The sequence below is a fragment of the Falco rusticolus genome, chromosome 9 (genome assembly GCF_015220075.1).
Source record: "Falco rusticolus isolate bFalRus1 chromosome 9, bFalRus1.pri, whole genome shotgun sequence".
NCBI classification, from domain to species: Eukaryota; Metazoa; Chordata; class Aves; order Falconiformes; family Falconidae; genus Falco; species Falco rusticolus.
In genome coordinates this window covers 19,739,965-19,758,390 of record NC_051195.1, presented here as the reverse complement: position 1 = coordinate 19,758,390, position 18,426 = coordinate 19,739,965, and the positions used below count along the sequence as shown (strand labels likewise).

General features: G+C 47.3%; 1 long non-coding RNA gene across 1 annotated transcript in view; it reads left to right on the top strand.

Moving 5' to 3' along the window:
- Positions 1–18,426, top strand: part of LOC119153891 — a 165,740-nt gene that overhangs the window by 39,686 nt on the left and 107,628 nt on the right. The window contains exon 18 of the long non-coding RNA XR_005106250.1: positions 3,080–3,263. This is a non-coding gene — a long non-coding RNA (uncharacterized LOC119153891). The remainder of the gene's footprint in view (positions 1–3,079; positions 3,264–18,426) is intronic.

Genomic DNA, 18,426 nt, shown 5'->3' with positions numbered 1-18,426 from the left:
TGGATGCCACAGAGGCTGCTGGAGGAAGGCCAGCTGGAGGGGAGGTGACATGTGGCCTGAGCTGCAGGACAGGTACGAGGGACATGCGCTTTGCCTCACCCCTGCTGTGAGAAGGCTTTGAAGCCTCCTCCCTGCTCACTGCGCAGGTATGGCTCCTGTCAGTGTGTCCCAGGGGCAGCAAAATGGCTCATGCTTCCATGGAAAATGCTGGTTTGAAGAACTAAGTGAGAGAGGAATGTGTTTTTCCTCACTTTCCCAACCAGAAGGTTAATGAGGTGGCCAGGTGAGTTTGAGGGAAGTTGCAGTCTTTTCATCATATTGACGGGTGGATGCATTTTGTTTCTTAGAGTACGTTTAAGACTTTAATTAAATCAGGAGTATACTCTCTGCAATGGTTCTCTGCTACTCATCAGCTTCTTAAGGCCTTGTGTGGTGGGCTGACCCCGGCTAGATGCCAGGTGCCCACCAAAGCTGCCCCATCACTCCCCTCCTCAGCTGGGCAGGGGAGAGAAAATACAATGAAAGTCTTGTGGGTTGAAATAAGGACAGGGAGATCACTCAGCAATATCCGTCACAGGCAAACCAAATTCGACTTGGGGAAAATTAGTATAATTTATTACCAACCAGGTCAGAGCAGAATAACGAGAAATAAAACTAAACCTTAAAAACGCTTTCTCCCTACCCCTCCCTTCTTCCTGGGCTTAACTTCACTTCTGATTTTCTCTCCATCCTCCCTTCCAGCAGTGCAGGGGGACAGGGAATGGGGGCTGTGGTCAGTCCCTCTCATGTGTCTCTGCTGCTCCTTCCTCCTCACACTCTGCCCCTGCTCTAGCCTGGGTCCCTCCCATGGGAGACAGTTCTCCACAAACTGCTCCAATGTGAGCCCTTCCCACGGGCTGCAGTTCTTCACACACTGCTCCAGCATGGGTCCCTCCCACGAGGTGCAGTCCTTCAGGAACGGCCGACTCCAGCGTGTCCCCCCTGCGGGGTCCCCAGCCCAGCCAGCAAACCTGCCCCAGCCCGGGCTCCTCTTCCCACGGGGCCACAGCTCCTGCCGGGAGCTGCTCCAGCGCGGGCTGCCTGTGGGGTCACAGCCTCCTCTGGGCATCCACCTGCTCCGCTGTGGGGTCCTACATGGGCTGCAGGTGGAGATCTGCTCCACAGGCTGAGGAGCATAGACTGCCTCACCGTGGGCTTCATCATGGGCTGCAGAGGAATCTCTGCTCCGGCACCTGGAGCATCTCCTGCCCTCCCTCTCTGACCTGGGTGTCTGCAGGGTTGTTGCTCTCACATATTGCTACTCCTCTTTCCAGCTGAATTTGCCATTTCCACCCCACCTCCCTTCTTATCCCAGAGGTGCTCCCACCGTCACTGACGGGTTCAGCCTTGGCCAGCAGCAGGTCTGCCTTGGAGCCGGCTGGCATTGGCTCCATTGGGCACAGGGGAAGCTTCTAACAGCTTATCACAGATGCCACCCCTGTAGCTCCCCTCCCCCCCCCGCTACCAAAACCTGGCCATGCAAACCCAATATACCTGGATTCATTATTCAGTATTGTTTTTTTCAGCTTAAAATAAGCTTTAAAGACCTGTTATTGGAGAGATTAAAGTTATAACATAAACAAGCTCATATACATGTTGTTTTTCCACAGAAGATGCTTTTAGTATCATATTTAATGTTCCAAACAAAACCATTGCTTATAGCAAGCTTTGCAGTCTGGATGTCTTTGAAAGGGTAGATATGGACCCTGTTTGATCTTGCACTATTTGGGGGGTTTGATTTGCATTTTGTGGCTCTTATCTTGTAAACAAATAATCCTTTATATGTCTGTCGATCAGGATGTTGCCCACAGAGCTCTACAGAAATAGGAGACTGCTCTGGAGGGTGCAAGACACAGATTTAGGGGCAAATGGAGATCATGGGTGTAAGAGTGCTTTTGCTTTGAGGTTTGGCTCATCACAGGAGAGACAGGACATAACTGTTTTGTTTTCCTCACGTGCCTTTTGATTTTTTTTTAAGAGGTTCCAAACTGCACCTGGCAGACTGCAGGGACGAAGCCACTGCTGGCATGATTATTGCTGATGAATTTGCTAGAAATTTACAACACCTTGCCCAAAACGCAGAGAGGTGAAATAGTTGCTCCTGGGCACTTGGCCTCTGGGCATGGTCCCAGTGCCCAGGGGGATAAATACCACACACAGAGCTAAGTTCATCTGTGCATCTGCATTCAAGGGCAGGGAGAAGAGGAAGAGGGCAGTGCTCAAGAAAGCTTATTCATTCATTTGCTCAAGGGATGCATCATACTTGGAGCTGCGGGTCAGATAGGGGTGGTTGTTAGGGGAGGGCCCTTAGTTCGTTGCAGGCTTGCTCTTGGCATGCAGTGACCTGAGCCATTGGAAAGCTTGTGGCCAAGAGCTCCTCAGGAGTCTTTCTGCTGGTGGCTGATGCCTGCTGGAGAGGAAAACCCAATGGGAGCAATGGGGAGGCTCTGAGGGTCTGGCTGCACCAAGCCACTTTGTCTTGTGCTGCTGTGGAATGTCACGCACATCCCTGGGGCACAGGGCAACCCTGGGTGAGCCCTTGAATACCACTCCCAGTGGGGTGGGAGACAGGTACCCCCTGGTCCTCTGAAAGGCAAACCCGCTAAAAAGCCACCCTACAAATCTGGCTGCCTCCCAAGCTGCCCCTGCATGGTGGCACTACTAGTTTGTGAGTCTTTCACGGTGGCAACCAGAGCATCAGCTCTTTCAGCACATGTGCACAAAAGGGAGGGTGCAGGAATGAATCAGACGGTCACTGCTGTTGTGTGCAAGCAAGTTTTTCTAATGTAGTTATCTCTTGTTTCTGTAAAGGTTATAAAAGTAAATAATCCTGCTATAACACAGTGTCCTTGCAGTCCCTGCCTAGCTCCATGGATAACTCTTCCTGAGGCTGACTTGTGGTGATTAATACGCTACAGAGGGAAATTATTTTTTTTTTGAAAGGGAGCAAAGGACTAAAGCTGAGAACTTGCCTTGAAGAAGCTTGTTCCCTTCATTTCCCCTGTGCTTGCAGCTGATTAGCTTTTGTTTCTTCTTCCAGCATTAACTGGGGGAACTGCTGTGGTTTTGTCCCTCCTCCCCTGCAACATTGATCCCCAGCACTGTGAGGATTAGCAAGTGGCCAAACACATCAGGAGGTGACCTTGCTCTGCCATAAGATCCCTCCTCACAGGCCTGGACTGCTGGGCTGCCATGGGGAAGCAGACAGCATCCCCATGGACTGGGTAAGTGACATCAAGAGTCTTTCTGCACCCAGTGTAATGCCTGGGAGTCTGGAGAGGGACTGGGGCAGGGATGTGAGCAGGAATGAAGCACAGAGCTGGGCAGGAGAGATGCTGGCCCTGTGTGGGAGGGGCTGATGTGTATTACTCCCCTTCCTGGCAGTTTTGCTGTGCTGAATGAATATTTACGGAGGTCCTGTCTCTGTAGTGGATCCTCTAGCACTCTTGCAGAGAACTGTATTGGGTAGTGCCTTATGCTGTAGCCAAGAAATGGGAGACAACTGCAGGCTAGGTTGGTGCTGGCCAGTGTTTCTCTGAACAGCATGGCAGGGTACCAAGTACGTGTAATACAGCTGCCAGGTATCTTATGTCCTAGGTGCATAACAAAAAGCACCTCTGTACTGTTTGGATGCAGTTAGCTGGTTACCACCACCACCACAGTCTGCTGAAAGCACAGAGTGAGGCATACACCTGTTTTGCAAAAATAAGGAGAGTAATGAAAACTGTCCTTTTCCTCCCTGAAAATTCTCAGTATTGCACCCCGCTCCCTCTGTCCCATATGTGTAAATTGTCTTACATGGGATTTAAATTCTCTGGGTTTGCATTCCCTGATTTACCAGAACCATTCCATCTTTGTGGACCACAAAGGTTCCTCTGAGCCATCCAGTTCTATTTGCTACCCACAGACGTGGCTTCTCCAAAACTCTCCAGTTACTGGTCAGATCTCTTTTGACCTTTGAAAGCTTTGGCTTGGGGGGGAAGATCTTCCACCCCAGGATGGATGCTGCTCCCTGTGCAGGGATGCTGCAAAATAAATTCCACCGTGAAGAAGGGAGAAGCATCTCATCTTCCTGCTTCCTAGATTTAGCTGCGCCATTAGCTGGACCCTGCACATAAAACTAATTTTATAATTTGTAAATGTAGCTGAGTGGGTTTTATAGAGGAATGTTGGGAAGTGCTGAAATACCTTCAGTAGATTTATAAAGAAGTTCAGTGCATAAAGCTCTCTCCCCTCTTCCACCCCCCTCCCTCTGTCTGGAGTTGCATACAACAGAAAACATGTCCATGGTAAGGGCTTTGTGGCCAGCACTCAAGCCTTTAATTTTGCTTTTACAAGACAGTTTTATAACATCAAGAAGAATGGAAAAGCTGCAAGGCATGCACACTCAAGATGCTGTGCTCCTGGAGAGCTTTGGATGGGCTCCAGGCAATGTTTGGAGGCAAAGAAAGATTAAGGTCTTGGAAAGAAGAAAAAATAATCAGCCAAGCCCTCATCCCACAATATTCCTGTTCCTGTGAGCTGGGAATGTCATTGGAGCACAGGAAGGACAGAAAAAATGTGTTTCTGCAATGTCATGTGTCTGAGGGTGAGTTTTGATTGCATCAAGAATAGCTTCTTCTATTCCACCCTATTGAATTTTCCATATGTAATGAAAAAAAGCCATCCCATGATCTGGAAGACTAAAAAGCCTGCCTTTCACTTGTGATTGGGCTCATCATAGGGTTCCCATGTGGTTTCTCTGGAGTTTAACAAGGGAGAAATTCCCAGTTGCTGGCTATTCCCCTGAGTCAGAAATATGCCTCCCCTATGTGCTTTCACCAGGGAAGATGACATTTGTAGTACCCAGTGATTTTTTTGGAGGGGATCTATTTTGTTCTTTTTGGATGTAATTATAATAGACTGACAGGTTTGGAAATGGTTAGCTAAGGGACAGACAGATGGATGTTGTGACTGTGTGTACCCTGTTTCCTTAGGAAACCAGACTAGCAAGCACGCCTGCATGTGTCAGAAAACACCCATATCACAAGTGCCTGCCTTATACAACCCTGGCCCCATATGAGGGCTTTATGGGGTCAGGCAAAGGGTTATGGACCCAGAGATCTGGATTAGCAAGCCAGGGCCAGGCTGATAATCAGCATTCATAGAGCAGCCTTATCATAACCGGCAGCAGCCCTTCGCTCCCCCCTCTTTATCACCCAAGGACTAAGCAAATGTGTTGGCCAGCTTTCCTCCTTAGCTTTCTACTGGGGATTATCAGAAGATCTTGCCTGGTGTGGAGAAGGATCCTCCCAGGCCAGTCTCCCCACCTCTGGCTCAGCAGTTTGCAGATTAATCTCTGCGTTAAGACCTTACATACCTGAAAAGTGTCGGAGGGTGGCTCAGAGCCGGAAAGATTGCCTGAGTGTATTTTTCCACTCCATCTCTCTGTTTTTTTATGTTCTTGGTTGTGTTTTCTTTTAACGATTCCCACCTTGGACTCTTTCCTGACTTTTCTTCTCCCTCTCTCTCTTTTTCTCCACCGCCGCCCCCCATCTTTCTATTGAACACTGATGGAAAAAGAGAGTGCTTTCCTCCTGCCTGCTTAAATCTTTGGCTGACTCTCACAGAAAACCAGTCACACTTACTGCAGCTCCCAAAGCCTTCAAATCATCAGAGGAGAGGGGAGGGGGGAGCCACAGAGGCAAGGAAATCATTTGTATAGGCATAGAGTGAAGAATCACCTTCCTTTAAACTCGTGATCTGTCTGTGTTTGTACAGATTGCTGTCTCTGATCTTTTTTTTCTCTGCCCAGTATCTCTTTTCTATTATCTTTCCTCTGCCTTTGCTGTTGGATCTGTGGTGTGTCCCTTATTGCTGGGACATCTTGCTCCCAGGAGAGTTTGAATAAGGACACTGAGACTTGATGATCCAGATTATTGACAAGAAATCATTACTAAAACCTTTTAATGCATCTTCTGTAATTGATACAGCAATAGGGGAGGGCAGTTTTTTTCCTGTAGATGCAGGAGGGGTTTTTTTTCCCCCTTAATGTCTTTAAAAGGACTGAGCATGGTGTTCTTCAGCCATTTACTGATGGGTTAAAACGTCTTGGTGCCAGATCCTTTGGGCTCTGTAAATATTGCCCTCTTTGCTACTTGCAGATGAGTATGCTTGCAGGGAAGCAGATGGAGCCCAAAATACTGAGCAGTGGAAGACCCTGAGGGGCAGAGAGCTCACTCCCAGCTAAGCACCATCCTGTGCATAATATTGGGGTCCCCCTTTTAGCTACCAAGCTGCTTGGTCACCCGTGTATGCCTATGGCCCAAATTGTGGCCTTATTGCCCTGAGTTAAGTGGGGTAGATCCTACAGGGAAAAGAGCAAAAGAGGTGCTCTGAGCAGGGCTGAAAACACCCAAACCTCTTACCTGGGCCATGCGGGGCAAAAAGCAGCATGGCTGGGGTGAGGGCAGTGGTGTTGGTGTCTGTAAGGAGCCCAAGGAGGGGAGGGATGGGAGTCTCTTGGGGTGAGACTTGGCAAAGCCCCTATTTCCTCAACCAAGGCTATCTTCTGGCCATCTCCCTTGGCTTTTTGCTGGCACCTGTTGCTAGGAGATAGAAGATGCTTTTGAAGTATCTTTGGCTGCCCTCTGCCTTCCTGGAGAGCTTCAGGTTTATGTAGTCTCCCTGCTCCTTTCCTCCATTCAGACTCATCCCTTTCATCTTTCTCCCCTTGCCTCTGCGCACCAGTCACGAAGGACTCGCCGTGTCCTCCGGCTGCAACGTGGTGCTGTGTTTGCTGTAGGGTGCTTGGTTCAAATGGTGCTGTGAGCCCGCTCCCCCAGCCCACTTATTTTAATTAGCATGGGATTCAGCAGCAGACACCTGTGAACTTAACTTCTATGCCAGATGCTCATGTTCCTCCCCAAGGATGGAGGAGCCAGGACTAAGAAAAAGCAGTTCCTCTGACACGTATGCAACTCCTTCTGCATGCAGATATGGGCTACACAGGGAACCCCTACTACCTGCTTGGTCAGGACTTTGCCTTCAGGATGTGCAACAGCTTCTCAGCTCTCTGCAGGCATTTCTCTGCTCAGTGGGTTTTGCTCGGGCATCAGCCTCACTTCAAATAAAAGCTTTGTGGTGCTGCTGTTAGGAAGCCAGGTAGCAGACAGGGGTTTCCTTGAGGGTTAAAATAAAAAGGGAGGTAAGGGATACTGCAGAGGCACAGATGAGAGTAGGGCTGAGTACGTGAGTAGGGGCGTTTGCCCCAGTTCTGGGTTCTAAATCACTCTGTGTGCCTTTAAAGAAGAAAAACCAGCAAAAATAATCAAGCAATGTATAAAATGAGAAACCTGTTCTCACTCTTACAGACACGTGCTTGCAGCCCTCTCCCACAGCCGCAGAGCTGCATACACAGAGCAGGTGGTCACTTAGGGCAGCAACGTGTTTAGTGATTGCCTAGCGAGTAAGTGACATTTTCCAGCTTGCCTAAGGATGCAAGAAAAAATGCATATATGTCTCCACCGGACCCACGAGCTGGTGCTGACCTATATACATGCACAATTATACGCACAGGGAGATGCATGCTTCCCCACCTTGGAGCAAGGGGCTGAGCCCAGTGTGGCTGTATGCCAGGGTGAAAAATAGCCAACATGGAGTTTTTCCTGAGAAACCTCCTAGATCCAGGGATGTCAGTGGAGGGCAAGGGCTTGGCAGGAGCTTAGCAGGGTTGAAGTGATGTATTTAGCCCAGCTCCTGTTTATTTGCCTTTGGAGTGAGGGGTGAAGCTGGTTTGGAGGGAGCAATGACAAACCAAGCCAGTCTTCTCTCTCTGAATCCATTAATGCCCGTTGAGCGAGGGGCTCCCCGCTGCGGCCCGCGACCTGCCTTGAAGGCAGTCAGGCTGGTACCCCTCTGGTGCTCTCTCCTCCTCCTGTCCACACTGATTTACTATTTCCCATATTTCATTTCTGTTATGGCTCGTGGCAGCCATGTTTAGCGATTGCTTCACACATGCATCATGCTGCAGGTGTCATAGCATAATGGCTGGTGCCTTTGTTTAATTTCCAAAAAACTCCCCTTAAACCACTAAACCCCAAGCCAAACCAGTTTTATCCTACCTTTAAAGCTGAGATTGCAGAAGAATGTTCCATGGGAAGTGGAGAAGTTTTCAGTGATATCTTACTTTTCCCTTTGCAGCCTCACCCTAAGATTTGTTTTCAACATTATGGGCATTGAGTTCTCAGGGAATGCTTTATTTTGGAGTGTTAGCAATATGGAAATGAAAAGTAAGGATCAGTCTCAAGAGCTAAACTGAGCTGTGTAAATTAAAATGAAACTTTTGTGGGAACTTTTTCCTTTGGGCCTGCCTGTATAAATATTAACTCAGGCTGGTTGGGGTCAACTCGGAGGCAGGTCTTGCTTCATCACCAAGAGGTCCTTTTGCTCTGCTACACCTGGACAGCATCAGCTGTTTGAGCCTTAATTCCACCTGTGCTTCATATATGGAAAGGGGAAAGCTCACTGTAGAAGGAAGGATAAAAACCAATTTATTCTGTAAGGAAGGGCTCATCCTACCTGGCTCCCCAGCAGTGATGCAACACAAGCCTTGCCATAAATGCATTAAACTCCATGCTAGAAGCAGCAAGGGCTTTCTGCTCCTCTGCACTTCCTCCTGCTCACAGTCATGCTTGGGAACATATTGCTCATGTCAAACTTGAGCGAGACAAACTGCTTTCCCCACACCCCATCCCTGGGCTGCCGTCATCTGTGTGGCCACCATTCCGTCCCACTTAACCGCTCGGGCTAATGAGGGAAATCAATCACGCTGCCTTGGGGCTGGCCATCCATCTCCACCAGGGCTGCCCCCTCCTCAGCAGCTCCGGAGGGGCCGGGGGAAGCCTGGCCACTTCTGTGGCACAGTGGACAGCCTGAGCTTAGGTTCCTCATGAGCATCCTGCAGGAGAAGGGTGCAGGTTGTAGGGAATTGCGATGCTAGAATTAAAAGCTAATATTTCAACAATGCTGGATGTTTTGCAGTTGCTGTCTTGGTATTAATAATTTTCCTTTAGCTAGGAGATGTTTATGCTAGATCTGCTTGTTTCTAGCTGAAAGAAACCCATTACAAGGCCACCTTGAGTCCTCTGTAGCAGGCACTTCTCTCTTTTAGTAGAAATTGTTGGCTTAGGAAGGCCCCAGTAATGCAGAAGTGTAAAATCACAGATGAAGTGAGTTGTGTTGGAGGATGCTGGCCATTTGCTTTGTTTTTAACACCCAATTTCTGCAAATTCCCTGTGGAGGTGCTTGAAAAGAACATATTTTCCCTTATTTTTTCCCACTAGTTTTGTCATTCTGACAATTGGTTGATGTGTTGGTTGTGTTTCTAATGCTGCTGGAAATGGTCTTGGCTTTCGTGGCTTTGAGCCAGCACCAAATGTGATTTCCGCAAAGGAAATGGGCAGGTGTTATTTGTAGGAGAGCAAATTGTAGTGGGGTGCAATAGGGCCAGAGGAACAGTTATCTACTGCCTATTTTACATCTTGACAACAGCTTTCCTTATTTATTGTAAGGCTAGGGATTCTTTGAGGATATTTCCATTTTTCTCTGCTATTTCTGGCAGTTGTGCTACAGCAAATTGGTCTCTGGCTGCACCTTTTCTCCTCCATTTTGGCTGGAGGGAGCCTGTCTTGCTTGCTGGGTGATCAAAAATCATCCCACGAAACGGTACCCAGTCCTGCAATGAGCCATTAGGGGATACAGTATTAAAATAATGCCTTACTCAGCAGCGGTGCAGTGGTGCATGGGGGCAATATTGTGTCCCTCTGCACTGCCTTACAGAGCGCTGGCACCTCCCCAGGGTTAATGGCCACCGAAACAGAGTGATGTACACCTTCGCCTCTGCTTTTGGTGACGTGAAGGATGGCTTGCACTGGTTGCTGTCAAAAGGAGACTGAGAAGGAGGGGGAGAAGTTTGTTATTCTGCATGGAGTGCAACAAAGCTGCTGTTGAGCCCAGGAGCTGCTCTAGGTCATTGGTGAGAAGGGGAGAAAAGCATGCTTACACGAGGCAGAAAACTGGTTTTGGTTGGCTAACAAACATTTTTGGATAGGTTGAAAAGCAGAGCTGCTCTTCGACAGAGTTTCTTTAAATGTCAGCCTAATACCAGCTGCAAAGACACCGAGTTTTTGTGCCTCTGCTTTTCTTAAGATGTCATATCCAGGAACTAATCACCTCCCAGAAATGATTAGGATGGCGACTGCATTGCAGTTGGGTTTGAGCTGTGCCCTGGGCGAGTCCTGAGGCAGTTAGCTGCATTTATTGATCTGTCCCTTTTTCACTCACATTGAAGGAAGACCGTGCTAAGTACCAGCACCTAGTTAGAAAATGAGAAAGACTAGTGGCATGAGAGATCTAACTTTGTTAACATTGTTAATCAAATATTTAAACAAAATAGCATAAAATCTAGTTTCATTAAAGCTCTGTGGATTTGCTCACCATACGCTATGTATGTATATTGATGTGATGTTAGCTTTTTCCATCTTTTGAAAGCTTTTCTGATATTCTAGCTCTTACTAAAGTGAGCATTAAACAGTCCAAATGCCTCCTTGGCTGACTGTCTTAAAATTCTTGAATCCAAGTTCCCTAGCCTTGATCACCTAAATATATCTTGTGTTTGTAGTTGCCATATTTTGCCACTCTTGCATAATCTTTAGTTGTTAAGAAGTCCATGGATTTGACTTTTTCCCCAAATGCTAAGTGAAACAGCAATATTTACATCCCATATAGTCTGCTGTCAAGTTCTGTCTTTTCACAAGAAAGGCAGGGATGAGACCTCTTATTGTTCTCCACTCTGCTGGACGTAGCTTTCTCCTTTTGCAATATGAGCTGCTGTCTAACACCGAATAGGATAATATTTAATCTGACGGACATCATATGGTTTCACAAAGTGGTGTAGCGTAATTGGAAAAAGAAGAACGGTTCAGGATTATGGTGAGACAACTCAGCCAAAATGTAAACTGAATACATTACAAAGCACTACGGGACTCGCTTGTGTTCCAGCACACTATTTATGATCTTTAACTGAATCAAAATAGCTGACAGGATAAAAGATGAGCCTGTCTCTGTTAGTTTGCAATTAGACACACGGCTCACAAGCATCTGTTTTCTAGGAGAGATCACTGCTGGCAATTGTATGGCTCTTGTTTTCCTCGAAGGGACACCGGAGCTGGACCGAAGAACTGGGGCTGTGAAAGGGCTGCTAACATGATAAAAAAAAATGAAACTAGTGTTTTCAGAGGGAAGGCGAGGAAAGCCTGACTTAATTAAATTAGCAAAACGAAAGCTGAGGAAGATAGCTGCCTATAAATACGTTGGTGGAAGACGAGGAGGGGAGAGCATCAGCAAAGGAGAACTATTTATGCCTGAGGACAGCGTTGGCACAAGAACAAATGTATGTAAACAGGCCCAGAATAAATTTAGCCTGGAAACTGGAAGATCATTTCTGACAATTGGAGAGCAATCAGACTCTGGACCAGCCTCCCCGTGGGAACAGAGGGGATAAAACCCTTCCTGCTTTTAGCAGGAGATTGCAGGAAGGCCGGACCCGTTGAACCAGGGATGCCATGTAGCTCAGCCCTCCTTCTCCTTTCCTTATTTTTCTATGATTTCAGCCTCAGCCTCATATTTATGGCTATTCTCATCACGTCCCAGCCCTCCTCCCTGTCCCCTGATAACATATCTTGGTTGCTGGCTTCATTCCCTTCTGATGCAGGTGGCTTTCTTCTAACTGTAATAACTTTCCCTTGTGGTCAGGAGCCTGCAGTATTCTTGGTGCTTTTTAATTTTTTATCTCTGTGCCCAGTCCCTCTTTGTCCATTTGTCCTTCTTGCATGGAGGAGGCCAGGCAGGGGACAGGTGGTGTCCTCCAACCAAGGTGGCTCTGCCAAACCCCACGCAGGTAGGAGACTCCCTGGTGAGACTCTGCCATTTCCTGCCTGGTTTAAATAGGCATAAAATGGTGATCGGAGCCTATTTCCAGCCCTTGTGCAATATGGCCCTGAAAATAACTCATCCCACTGATGGAGAAGGGCTTTTTGGAAATCCAGTGTACTCCCTTTTGCACAACCTGGGAGCCACAGATGCTGAGCAGCCTTGGGAGGCTTAATGGCAGTAGTTTGCAACCTGAGCTCTGGGGGACACCCCGTTATTTGCACAGCTCTTTCTAGGACTGGCAAATGAGAGATGCTTCATAATACCCTAATTGGCTTTTTGTGTGTCTTTGCTTGTGTTTCCCTCAAACTGTTGTGAAAGGGGTGCAGAGAGTAAGGTTGCTGAGCTCACCTTGTCTACAGGGATGCTTCCAGGATGGCACCAGTGATGCTTTTGGCTCACAAGATTGGATGTTTCTGTTTGGTTTAGGTGCAGCAATGAAGCTTATGCATTCAAGTTGCCTTTTTGCTAAAAATACAGGCAGTGGATGGATGCAAGTGGGTGTGAGGAAGAAAAGGGATTTCTTTGCTTGCAGGTTGTACCCATTACACTAGACTGGAGCCTTTCTTCATTTATTACTGTAATAACTAGAAAATACACTCTGAAGCTTCCCAAAAGGCTGGAGGCCTTGTGAGGAGAAGCATAAGACCAAATGCCTTCTGCAACCAAATCATAATGTTAAACCCCAAGCGTTATGTCCTGTCGCCTGTCTCCCGCCCCTCGCCCCCCCCCAAAAAAACCCCCACAACTTTGTAAGGGTATTATATAAGCTTTCTGGATTATCTAAAGAGATCTGTTCAGCAAGGTAGTTGAAATACTGGATTTTCAGGAGAATTAAATTTCTGCCTATGTGTGTTTTGGGCACCTAATTCCTCTAAGGCCTTTAAAAATGCCTGCCTTCATTCATATTCTCAGAGTGTCACCGCTTAACTAGCCTTAGCTGCACGCGTGCTACATCAGATATTCAGACAATTCCTCTTGATGAGGGAGCAAAGCTTTGCGCTAATACTTCTATTCTGCATGCGCACAGCTCTTGCAAAGGACTAGCAAGTGCATCTGTTTGAACTTTACACTGCCTTCATTTCATTTCAATTATACATTTAGTTATCATTATCAATCGCACCACATGTGGAAGTTGGGGAGGGGGGATGTGGAAGTGAAGGCAGCCAAAATGAAACTCCTTCACTGTGATGCTTCACCTCATTTCCTAACCTACAGTCTCGCATCTTGAAAGCATGTATTTCTAACCCTGTTAATGCCCATCTTTTGTAAAACTGTTCTCTTTCCCTCTCATTATTACAGGTTTTATATTCATTCTTACCAATTCTCTTTTCATAAAGCAAAACAGAAAAGTTATCTGATCAGAATGCATTAAAAAAATAATCCTAAACAGTGCCACCAACCAACTAATTTAGTAAAGCAACAGTTTGCACACATCAAGGTTTTTTATTCCTTTAATGCTTTGACACATAATTGGGCCACAGGTAAAGTTGAATAAATCATTTATGCAAGGATAAAACCATGGACTTTCTCAGCAGAGTGGGAAGCCTTTGCTGTGCTTCCTTCCATACTGAGGGGCAACTGAGTGCCCAGACCTGGTGGTTGGGTCACTGAGGAAGGACTGTGGGGCCACATGAGCTGCCTTACCCAGCTGAGAGGACCCAGCCCTGCAGAAGGCTCAGTTTGGGTTCCAGCTTCCCTGGCAGCGTCAGGGAGGGATTCGGGCTGTGAGCTCCCAGGCTGCAGGGTGCTACCTGGGACAAATCCCTGCAGTGGGTTGAGTGATACCGTGGAGATGGCACTGGGGTGTGACTGGTCAAACTCCTCTTTGATGGGACAAGACCTTAAAGAGGGTGAATTGGTAAGAATTTAATTTTCAAAACTTCTGCCTGCTTCTTCAAACTCCTCACCATCCCATTTTTTTTGGTGTGGACCCACAGAATATGGCCCCAAGGCAGCTGTATCATTGTCAGAATTGTACATAGTCTGATCCTAACCAAGTCAAACCTCATATGCCAATTATGAGGCAGTTGGGCTATGTCTTATGCAAACACCCCCCCCCACCCCCCCCAAATTAAGCCCTTTATTTTGTGTGTCCATAGAATAACTTCATAGCACTGCATATCCTGGTTTTCCTCAATTCCTGCCTTTGTTGATTTGGGTCCTAAAGTAGCAAAAAATAATATTGAAATTCTCAAGACTTCTCTTTATTTATTTAGTGTTACCTTGGCTCTGCTCAGTTAGGGTGCCTCAACATTAAGATTGTACCAGCTGAGCCCTGCTGTGCAGTGCATGGGAGTCTTTCTACTTGCAGCCCCCTGAGTGCAGGCAGAGAGTAAACTGATAATTGTTTGGTAACTCACACCCAAAAGCAATGCTGTGCTCAACTCCAGCTGCTCTCCCATGTGCACCCAGTCCAATTCTTGTCGTCTCCTCCCACTGCCATTGCCCTAATGCGTTGCTTCTGGGGTGCTGTTCTATAGACTGTTTTGGGAGGAGTATGTTAGATGAGGTAGAAAACTAGGCTGAATTCCTTGCTGGACCTCTCAGCTGAACTGCCTGCCTTCATGCCTTTCCAGTGCGTCTGTCTGGTAGCATAAAGGAAAACATCATTAATTTTCAGCCTAATCCCTACTGAAGTATTGAGCTTCTCCTGATGACCAGGAGCAGTCTAGGAGATGCCAAGAGAACTTATGTGTCGGTCAGGGCTGTGGGAAGTGGTCATCCTGGCTGGTGGGTGCAATTTGCTTGGAGGTGCTGCAATGCAGCTGCCAGTTTGCCCTAGGACCAGACTTACAAGGCTTTTTGCTGTGGCCTTTATCCCATTTCAGGAGCAATGCCCTGTCTGTCTCTTCAGTAATAATTACTGACTCTTGTCCATGGTCTTGAGATGATCTGGTCTCTCTGTGCAAGTGCTGCCAACCCTGCATCCCCTCTGGGGTTGTGCAGGGACAGAGTGGGCAGCAGGAAGCCCTGGGGCTAGCATTGGCTGCTGCTCCACAGTTGAATGGGGAAAGAGAGGAGGATGGAGGAAGAGCAGCTGGAGCTCGTGCTTGGTGTCCTCCTGTGTTTATCAGTGATCCCTTCAGATCTTGGCTGGCGCCTATTGCTGCTGGTGTGATCCTGGCAGAGGGGCCATGCTTGTCCCTTCTGCACTCATCTCTGTGACCCGCCACTGTGGCGTGCTTCCAGAAAAGTCATCAGGTACTAAAAATAACTGGGGAATAGCTGATGGTGTGTCTTCTTTCCACGTGTCAGTGGAATTGGCTAGGAGGCTGACTCCAGCCGGGACTGCTGCTGCCTGTGGTCAGCTGCTCCCTTGTCCTGCTGGGCAAGGACAGGAGTCTGCCGGTCTCTTGAACAGGACTTGGAGGTCACAGCATCTTGGTGTTGCTCCGTGACTTCACTGCCATGCTTTCTAGGCTGTCAGAGGCAATTTTCCTCTGATGCTATGAAACCAGGCCTTGACAGACAAGTAGGCTCTTCCAGCACTGGTTGTGTTTATTACCTTTTGCAGGCACGGTGTCAAATCTTTGGCTTTGCTTGCCAAAGCTTTGCTTGGATGTCTGGATGAGTAGAGGCTATGATATAACTTCATATCAGAGGGACTGAAGTCTTCCAGCTTTGTTGCTGTCCTCACCCTTGATTAGGAGTGAGGAGCTGGTGTCTGGAATATCTGTAGCCTAAAGCACAGCCCTCCCTCTCTGTATCTGTGAACTGATGATGGGTGCAAACACCCTGAACTTCGTCCTACAGGACAAGACAGAATTTCTGGAGTGCCTTACAGGAGATGAAAACCCAAGAGCTTGCTGTGTGTGCTGCAGTGGTCTTCTGTCCATTATGTGACCACAGAACTGGGCTTGCAAATTGCTTTGCTGCTTTTCTCCCTCTCCCCATCTTTATTTGTTGCTTGTTATTATTCAGGACATTGTTCTCTTCACTGGTCTTTCCTGTTAGGTGATGCAAAGCCAAGTGATGCAGGACTCCAAGGAGGATGGGCGAGTTGACATGGACCTTGCTGATTCAGCTGGGCTTCTTTGGTGGTAAGGCCTGGAGATTACAGCTGTGGGCTCGCTCTGGTGCAGTTGTGGAGCCTTGGGTGCTCAGTGTGCCCTGTAGCAGGTGGGGGAGTGATCTGGACACCCTTCTGTGTTAAATAGCTGGTTTAATTTGGCCTCTGTCTGAAGGGACCTGTGCTGCATGACCTTGTGTGCTGGGTTGCAAAGGGCAAGATGCTCTACCTTAGCAAAGTGCATTCAGTTCTTTAATCAGCAATAGCAGTGTCTGTAACCTTGCTTCTAACAGCTCTCTGAAATGATTACGCTTTATCATCCATGCTAAACATATTCAGCCTTGGAAACTAATGATGGGGGGAGGCATCTCCATCCCTGTTTGTGGAAAGGGGGCTCTTCCCATGTCTTGCTGGTGTAGGGGGCTGCGTGCTCAGAGTTAGTCTGTCAGCTAAGCCCTCGTCATCTCCTTGGATGTGTGAAGTCCTTTGGCTGGAGACGCAAAGCACAGTGGTGATGTAAACCAGGTTCAAGGGCTGGTCAAACGCTGCAGCTGGGGACATAATTTGACTGTGTTTCAGCTCTGCTTTTCTGCTGTGGACTTATTTCTGCTTTTAATTCAGCTGTTGTATTTATGACTCTTGCCTTCTAATTATAGGTGATATGTTTCTCAGCGCCTCCTCTGTGCCCGCCTTCATTAGGAAGTGGGATGTGATTCCCCTCCCCTTTTACTTTCTCTTGGAGCCGCAGCCGTAGGTTTCCTGGCCGCAGCCCTGATGAAGTGTGGAGTTCACAGAAGGACAGCAACCAGGATTCAAGGGAAGATGGGTGTCTGCTGTCCCCTCATACTGCGGTTGCCTCCTTTCTTATTTATAAGTGCAAGCAAACAGGTGCTAAAAGCTTTTTTCCCCCTGTCCTCCTTGTGTTGCAGTCAGACTCTCCTGAGATGTCTCCTTGTAATGTGCTCTCCGCAAAGCTACTTCTGAATTTCTTGGCTATTCTGCAAGGTTTTGATTTATCTGTTTATCTTCCTATGTCCCCTTCTTCATTGTAACTGGGGTTTGGGTTTCAGGAAGAGGATGGGGTGGAGTTGTCCTTGAGCTCTCTGCAGGTGATATGTGGGGACTGGAGATCCCCTGCTCGCTTTGGACATTGCTTTTTTTCAGCAGGGTGTTATCTGGCATCCCTGTTCAGAGTTGCATTTTAGACTTGTGAAGGATTATGCTTTAACAAAGTTAGAACTGGTGAATCTCTGCTTCGGTGGTCTTAGTTTGCTCATTCAATCCAGTTGTGTGGGTGGATCCTTTAGGTATCAGTTTGCCCTCAGAAGGGCACTGCTTTGGAAACAGGTTTGTAAGTCTCTTGCACATGGTGTGGTCCCTCAACCTTTCTGCTCCAGAATAACCCAGAAAGCCTCATAAATTCCTCCAGATGCTAATTCTGGCTGTTTGTGGTGCATTTTTAACTAGGCAGCTTCTACATGTTCTCTCTTGAAATGTCTACTTTGTGGTAAAGCAAAACCTCATCACTGATGCTGTCACTGGAGAAAAATGTATTCATTATTATTATTATTATTATTTTTAGGAAAGATGCAATCTCACCTCATGCATAAAATTAGTTTAATGAAACAGCAGGAATGGGAGGGAATATTGCCTTTCCTGTGCTTGTTTGTGGAGCGAGTGAACAATTTCTTTGCTCCCTCTCAGGCCTTGGATGAATGATATGTCATTGAAACTGCATTTTTAGCTGAGGTGTGTCCATGAAGACAGCAGGGAACCAAAAATTAGGTTTCAAAAATTATTTAAAAAACGAAAAAGGAATTTGTGAGTTTCTAAAAATAGTCCTCAAGCAGCCAGTAAGGCTGAAATCTGAGAACAACTTAGGGTGAGGGAAAGAAGGTGGCAGTGGCGCAGCAAATGGCTTTATGCTCTGTCTTGTAAATCCCCAAATGAAGGGAAATACATTTCATCTAGGGTGGAGGGGACAAGTGGCACCATGTAGGGTTGGGGGCCCAGGCCTTGGCATGTCTTGCGGTCTTCCCTGAGCTAAGGTTGAACCGTGCTTCTCTTGAGGTTTTCACTGCTGCTTTTAGCTGCAACAGTGACTACAGGCAATGGGCAGTGTGCTAGTAGCACTGTTAATGTGCACTTGTGCTTGCCTGTCTGCCCCTCTGAAAACTTCTTTCACTTAACTCTGGGAATTGGAAAGGAGAGATGAGGATAAAAGTGATAATGTCATCTCAGGGAATCGAAACAGCGGTGATGGCAGCATGCTGCATGAGCTGTCGTTCCCTCCAGCAGTCCCACATGGCTTTGTCCTTTGGCTTATTTCCCCTTGGGACTCCAGGTTATCTTGGGATTTATTTTTTCACTGAAAAATGAACTTTAATTAATATCTTGTCTCCTGT